The sequence below is a fragment of the Piliocolobus tephrosceles genome, chromosome X, assembly GCF_002776525.5.
Source record: "Piliocolobus tephrosceles isolate RC106 chromosome X, ASM277652v3, whole genome shotgun sequence".
In the NCBI taxonomy this organism is placed as follows: Eukaryota; Metazoa; Chordata; class Mammalia; order Primates; family Cercopithecidae; genus Piliocolobus; species Piliocolobus tephrosceles.
This window is the reverse complement of record NC_045455.1, coordinates 85,450,917-85,459,334: the sequence shown is the minus strand read 5'-3', so window position 1 is coordinate 85,459,334 and position 8,418 is coordinate 85,450,917.

The following is an 8,418-nucleotide window of genomic DNA, read 5'->3' as shown; positions in this document are numbered from 1 at the left end:
AAATCAGACAGATCCAAAATGTGGAACATTCTACTAAAAAAGGAGTGGGGAGAGGTCTTTATTCTTCCAAAAATATCAATGCCATAAAAGACAAAGAACGGCTATGGAAATGCTACAGATTGAAGGAGACTAAAGTTAAATGCAAGAACAGAAAAAATGGCATATAGGACAGTACTGAATTGACTGACAAAATTGGATTACAATAGTAAAGCATCAATGTTAAACTTCCTGAAGTTGCTAACTGTATTTCTTAGGAATTATTCACCTAAGAAATTAGGCACACAGATATGTAAGTATGTAAGTTACCCTTAAATGGTTTAGACAAAAATGTGTATATATTCATTAACATACGTACCTACATACACGTGTATTAGTGGAAGAGAGCAAGGCACACATGTGCATAAGCGATAAAGCAAATGAGATGAAATCTTTATTTTTAAATTTAATTTTTAAAGTTTCAGCTTTTTAAACTTTTAGATTCAGGGGATACATGCGTAGGTTATTACATGGGTATATAGTATGAAGCTGAGGTATTGGACCTCTAATGTTCTTGTTGCCCGAACAGTGAACACAGTACCCAGCAGGGAGTTTTTCAGCCCTTGCCCCCTCCCACCTGCCATCCCTCTTCGCTTTTGGAGTCCCCAGCATCTACTGTTCCCATCTTTATGTCCATGTGTACCCAAGGCTTATCTCCCACTTACAAGTGAGAACATGCAATATTTAGTTTTCTTGTTCTGCGTTAGTTCAGTTAGGATAATTGCCTCCAGTTACATTCATGTTATGCAAAGGATTTGATTTCATTCTTTTTAATGGCTGTGTAGTATTCCACATTTTCTTTATCCACTCATCAGTTAATGGGCACTTACATTGCTTTCATGTGTTTGCTATTGTGAATGGTGCTGCGATGCACATCTGAGTGCAGGTGTCTTTCTGGTAGAATGATTGATTTTCCTGTGGGTATATACCCACTAATGGGATTGCTAGCTCAAATAAGTATTTCTATTTTTAGTTGCTCTCCACAGGGGTGGAACTAATTTGCATTCCCACCAATGGCGTATAAGTGTTCCCTTTTCTCCACAGCCTTGCCAATATACGTTCTTTTCTGACTTTTTAATAGTAGCCATTTTGAACTGGTTAGAGATGGTGTCTCATTGTGGTTTTGATTTGCATCCAAATAAGACAAAATCTTAATGACAGGTGAATCTAGGTAAAAGGCATACAGATGTTCTTTGTGTTGTTTTCTTCAACTTAAGTTTGAAATTATTTTCAAACGAATAAAAGCAAGCAAAAAAAGTCATTCTTTAGTAAACTCTTCAAAGATTACCACCCCCTTCAACAGTTGTTCCTGGTTCTAGTGAGTTTGTCCCCATTTGTTTAGATCTGTGTTGAAATGTAGCCTCAGATTAAAAATTGTATTTTTATTTCCTTTACATATTTCAAATGCTCTAAATTCTTTTTAAAGGAAATTCATTTAAAATACTGCATTTGTTTCTAAATAAAATGGTAGAGGTAATTTGCACCTTTCCAAACAGAAGCAATAGGAGCAACCCAGATGTTCTAGCCATGATCCAAGTCAACCACATGCAATTTAAGAAGTATCTGAAGGCGGTAATGACTTCTGTAAGGCCTACAAAAATGAGTTCAGACACAAGCTCTGCTCGGTAAAAATCTAGTGGCAGACGATATAAACAATGATCTGAGAAAAAGGCAGAATCAACAAAGGTTGTATTTTTATCTGTTGTTGTGTAGCCTATCTATTGTTGTGTAGCATGTTGTGTAGCATATTTCCCTAACTCTTAGTAGCTTAAAACAAAACACATTTATTATTTCATAAAGTTTCTGTGGTCAGAAATCCAGGAGCAGCTTAACCGGGTGGATCCGGCTCAGCTGCAGACAAGATGTCGGCTGGGACAGTCGTCCTTGGAGGGCTTTGAGGGCTGCAGGATCCACTTGCAAGATGGCTCACTCACATGGTGGGTAAGTCACTGCTGGGTGCTGGGAGGAGACCTTAGTTTCTTATCACACGGACCTCTCCACAGGGCTTCTGGAATGTCCTCATGACCTTCCCTACAGTCAGTATTCCAAGACAGGAAAGTGAACGCCACAATGTCTTTTATGACCTAGCCTCAGAAGTGACATACTGTCATTTACACAGTATTCTACTGGTTGTACAAGTTAATCCTATTTAGTCTGGGAAGGGACTTCAAAAGGGCACGAGTAATAAGAGGCAAGAATCCTTGAGGGCCATCTTGGAAGCTGGCTACACAGAAAACACGAGGGAAGTGCAAAGAAGGTGCAATTAAACTCAATTCCTTGGTATATGCCAATAGTAAGAACTAGTAGGTGATCTCTGGGGTGTAACCTTTTTAATTTAGTTCTTCATTGAATAATCTGGCCAGTAATTATAATACAAAATATGACACTCTGACAATATTCTCTCCCTCTTATAATCAATTACACACCAGAATAAATATGAAGACTTACAAAGTCACAAGTAATTGTTTGGTATTATTTTTATAATCAGATACTAGGGCCCTACAATTAGCATTCACAAACATCACTCCATGTTGGCCAGATAAGTCTGTCTTTAGAGTGGTTTACCATACACGCCTTAGCCCGAAGTTACATGTACTTTCCTTAGCCATCAGATGCTCCAAATGCAAACATGTCTCACCACAGTCACAGAATCATAGAATCCTAAAGTTACCTGGGGTTTCTGAAAATCTCATGGGAACAACTCATGAGAATTAAGGCTTAAGAAAGTGATTTATCAACGGACAAAACCAGCAAGACTTGAGTTTAGAATTTGTAGCGGAGTTGTGACTAGAACCTGTTGAAATAGGCAATGTAGAAATCCAGACCAAAGCGCATTCTCTACAACTTTACTATGCAAGTATGCTTAGATACTCCTTAGCAAACAGCAGGCCTTGAGTCAATTCTTTCAGAACTGAATACACGAAGGATACAGAATGGAATACACTAACAATGGTGCATGATGTGCTCATTTCTGTATTGGAAATGAATTAATTCTGATCCATCTGTAATTTATTTTTGCTCCATGATTAATGGAAGGCATAGGAAAGATGACTGGAATAGTGTAACTGGTACAAACAAGTATTACACTTGATTGAACCTCATTACACTGCAATTGATTATAAAGTATGTGGGTGAACAAATACTGGGTCGGTCAGTGGACCTACATTATAATACTGGTTCTGCTCCTAGACAGCTGTACGATTTGAATGACTTCTTTATACTTTCATAGTTTCTCTGTTCTTGTCTGTAAAACAAAGGCCTAGAAGATATTATGGGTTGGATTATGTCCCTTCCAAAAGATGCTGAAGTCCTAAACTGCAATACCTGTGAATGTGACTTTATCTGGAAATTGGGTCTTTGCAAGTGATAAAGATGAGGTCATGGAGTGACCTAATCCAATATGACCAGTGTCCTTATTAAAAAAAGGAAATCTGGATACACACAAACAAGGAGAATATCACACGAACATGAAGGCAGAGATCGGGCTGATATACCTACAAGCCAAGGGACACCAAAGGTTTTCAGCAAATCACCAGAAGTTAGAAAGAGACATGGGACAGATTCTCACAGTCCTCAGAAGAAAGCCACCATGTCAATACATCATTTTAGACTTCTAGTCTTCAGAACCATGCGACAATAAATTTTTGTTGTTCAAGCTACCCAATTTGTGGTACTTTGTTACAGCAGTCCTAGCAAACTAATACAAATGAACTCTTAACACTGGGCTAAAAGAGGATGATTCTATGAAACGCTACAAATGTTTGGGAAGATTTCTCATATTCAACTGTTTACACTATACCACAAGCCTGTCAGTTGAAAATACAAACAGACCCTCATAATCCTCTACACTCAGATGCAAGGAATAGCACACTTTTTCTGCAAAAGGTCAGATAGTAAACATTTTAGGCTTTGTGAGACAAATAAGGTCTCTGTTACATTTTTTTTTTTTTTTACAACTGTTTAAAAATGTAAAAATCACTTTCATCCCAAAGGACTGCAAGAGCAGACCTCAGGCCACATTTGACCCATAGTCTGACCCCTGGTGTGTAGGGTTAACAAGCCTCCTTTCCCTTGGGCTCCTTTTTTTCAGCGTTCCAAGCCAAAGGAAACTATCTTTTTCAAATCCTTTTCTCTCCTAAGTGGGACACCTTACACCAACCCAGGCATGCTTCCGATAGCCTTAGAGTAGCTGTCCCTTCCTCAGATTACTGTCTAATTGTCCAGAAGTTAGTAACTTTTTCCATTTTTCCTTCAATTCCTTTCCATTAAGAAGGTACGCACCAGCAAATTACTTGTGACTATATCAATGACATACTCTCAGAAGCACCAGCGTCCCTGCGTTGTTTCTAAACCCGTTCTAAAAGACATATACCCCAAGGTTATCTTGCTTTCTCATCTCACAAAATGACTTACATCTAGAGATTTAAATAACTAAGGTACTTTTCATAACTACCAGGTACAGTAGATCTGATAATGGCAGAGCTAAGCACATGTACAGAAAGTAGGGCAATGGCCAGACACTCATTTTAAAGCAATGTTACAAGATCGTCACTGTTGCTTTTCATTTTTCTAAATGTGGCCACTGCTGTTTTCTCACTAAAGGAAATGTTTTATGTAAAGTGAATAACAGTACCCGGCATAAAATAGGTGCTCAATAAATGTTAAGGCCTTCTCTCCTTCTTTAACTGGCCTCCTCATTTTTTACAGAGTGAAATAGAAAAACAACATGGAAGATTATCCTGTTGCTTAGGAAAAATAACTAAAGCTTTCTAGACAGAATACACCTGAAAATATAGGAAGTGAGGGTAAAAGGGCTAGCTCTAGCTGGCTTATATGCACGTATGTTGGAACAGGACAGAATAGTGGAGGGTAGGGTGAAGAGGACAGAGAAATGGAAGGAAAGGGGCTATAGCCTTGGTGGCAAAATAAAGGATAAGAAGACTCTTTTAAAATGGTCTGTTTCAAATGCTGGGTTGTGTAACTGAATTTGATTATTTCATGAGAAACAGCATCTATAATCCATCCCTGATTTTTCTACAACAAAAATTTATTATTTATTTTATATATTTGTGTGTAGATCTTTTATATATAACATGTACACATGTATATTTATATATGTATATATTATATATGTATATACATATATATGTGTATATACATATACAATACATTGTACATGTCTGTATGTGTATAATTTTTTTAAAAGAATAGGGTCTCACTATGTTGCCCAGGCTGGACTTGAACTCCTGGGCTCAAGCAATTCTCCACCTCAGCCTCCCAAGTAGCAACAGTTTTGGTTTTGAAAAAATAACAAATGTTAAACACCCATGTGGAAGGGTCGGTACTGGGCCCTGTGTTAGTCTGCTTGGGCTGCCATAACATAACACTACAGGCCAGGCACAATGGCTCATGCCTGTAATCCCTGCACTTTACGAGGTCGAGGTGGGTGGATTACCTGAGGTCAGGAGTTTGAGACCAGTCTGACCAACATGGAGAAACCCCGTCTCTACTAAAAATACAAAATTAGCCATGTGTGGTAGCACATGCCTGTAATCCCAGCTACTTGGGAGGCTGAGGCAGGAGAATCACTTGAACCTGGGAGGCGGAGGTTGCGGTGAGTTGAGATTAGGCCATTGTACTCCAGGCTGGGCAACAAGAAACGAAACTCTGTCTCAAAAACAAAACAAAACAAAACAAAACAAAAAAAGCCCCGATAACACTACAAACTGGGTAGCTGGACCAACAGAAATTTATTTTCTCACAGTTCTGGAGGCTAGAAGTCTAGGATAAAGTTGTTGGCTGGTTTGGTTTCTCTGAGGCCTTTCTCCTTAACTTGCAGATGGCTGCTTTCTTGAAATGTCTTCACATGGCTGTCCCTCTGTCTGTTTCTGGTGTCTCCCCATGTATCCACATTTCCTCTTCTTATCAAGATACTAGTCATATTGGATTAGGGTCCACCATAAAGACCTCATTTAAACTTAATCACCTTTTTATGGTCCAAATACAGTCACATTCCGAGGTCCAGGGGATTAGGGTTTCAACATATGAATTGGGGGTGGGGCACAACTCAGCCCATAACAGGCCTAGACCTTAACTTGTCAACACGCCAGCTGGATTTATAGTATATTAACTGCATCTGTGCTTATCTAAATGTCATACCCAAATGAAATAATATAGCATGATGATCTGAATTTATTAAAAGGCATTTTTTTCCTATAGAAACCCAAACCTATAAATTATATACAAACTGTGGTGAGTTACTTGATACCTTGCCAGGACTCATCTATGGTGGTAGATAGACCACAAAGATCACCACTGAAAGATCCCTTTCCTAATCATAGTTTCCTCACTGGCTTGCCACAAAACCTAAAATTCTTCTACTCTATTCTTTCATTGGCATTCTATTTCCCCTGAAAATGTAAACAATCTCTGGGAGAGCAATCTAGTAAGTGATCATCAGCCACTAACACTTTAGGGTAGAACAGCTCAGATCACAGTCTTAAAATAAACTCCATCAGTATGAAATTTTCTTTATTACTGCTCTACTACTGGAATGTTAAATCACTGTCTCCTTTAATAATAATTCTGGTGTAGGTCATTTAAATTTTGTTGAAGATAATGAGACAAATAGCAGGTATAAAAACATTTCCTCATCTAATAAAGCAACCTGAGAACAGTAAGAAGAATGTGATGAAATTAACATTTTTGAGTACCTGCTAGGAATCAAGCATTCGCTGGATATTTTAGAAATCATCTCAATTCAATCCTAAAAATTATTCTGTATAATAGTATAGGTTGAGTATCCCTAATCCAAAAATCTGAAACTTTTATTTATTTTTTTTTCTGAGATGGAGTTTCGCTCTTGTTGCCCAAGCTGGAGTGCAATGGCACAATCTTGACTCACTGCAACCTCCGCCTCCCGGGTTCAAGTGATTAGGGATACTCAACTGGCTAAATATAATGCAAGTATTTCAAAATCTGAAAAAACCCAAATCTGAAACACTTCTGGTCCCAAACATTTCAGGCAAGGGACACTCAAGTTGTATTAATCCCATTTTACAGAAGAAGAAACAGGCTCAGATAAATGAACATCTCAGAGCTTGTTGATAGCAAAGGAGAGACTGAAACCCCACCTGGTTCTGTGGCTTACCTGTTGGGGGCCTGTGGGTCAAACTACAAGTACTGAGTTTTAGTGTCCTCACTTTAAAAATGAGGGTAATAAGGTACCTACCTACTTGTTACAGCATTGTAGTGAAGTTGAAATGAATTAATCTACATATATTATAGTGTGATAGAATGCAGCAGAAATGATGACGTGTGACTAAGACTACTCCTTAAGAGACCTGCAGTTTTTGCTTTTGCCCTCTTGGAACACTCCTGTTGCCATGTTAAAAAAAACTCTGGGGAGACTATGAATGAAGAGAGCATACTCGGAGCAGGGGGGTGAACAGAACGTGCACATGTACGAGCATACAAGCCAGGTGACACCAGCACCACAGCCTCAGACATGTCACCGGGGACACCAGCACCACAGCCTCAGACATGTCACCGGGGACACCAGCACCACGGCCTCAGACATGTCCCCGGGGACACCAGCACCACGGCCTCAGACATGTCACCGGGGACACCAGCACCACGGCCTCAGACATGTCCCCGGGGACACCAGCACCACGGCCTCAGACATGTCACCACGGACACCAGCACCACGGCCTCAGACATGTCACCACGGACACCAGCACCACGGCCTCAGACATGTCCCCAAGGGCCGCTTAGACCCTTCAGCCTCAGCCCAGCTGCTAACTGACTACAGCCACATGAACAGAACTAGGCGAGACCAGAGGAATCTTCCAGTCACCTACTAGATCATGACAAATAATAAATGTTTTTTAAACCACAAAGATTTGGAGTGGCGTTTGTTACACAAAATTAGATAACCATTACAGTTCGACTAAAAACATGTTCATTTACAATACTAAATTAAAAGTGTAAGAATGAGAGAAAAAGAACACTTCATACTGTAAAAGTTATTTTTTCCTCCAAAAACTTCCAACTTTGAAAAACTGATTTTTATAATGCATAAAAATTAAAATAACCTTAGAATTTATATGAGTAGCACAGCTAGCTGGCTTTATTATCTGTTGTACTCAACACTTCAACAATCACTGAGGTTTTAGAACTCTTCAGATTTAGAACTCTTTCCCTGGCTTTAGTCTGGTTTAAGCTAAATAATTGTTCTTCCTCAAGAACAAATAACCTTATCTCGTTTCGTTTTCCTTGTCTGACAGAAACACATTAGGAGTCTCCCGTTTTACCTTTTTCTGTCACCAGGCCAGAGGGCAGTGGTGTGATCACAGCTCACTGCAGCCACGACTTCCCCAGGTT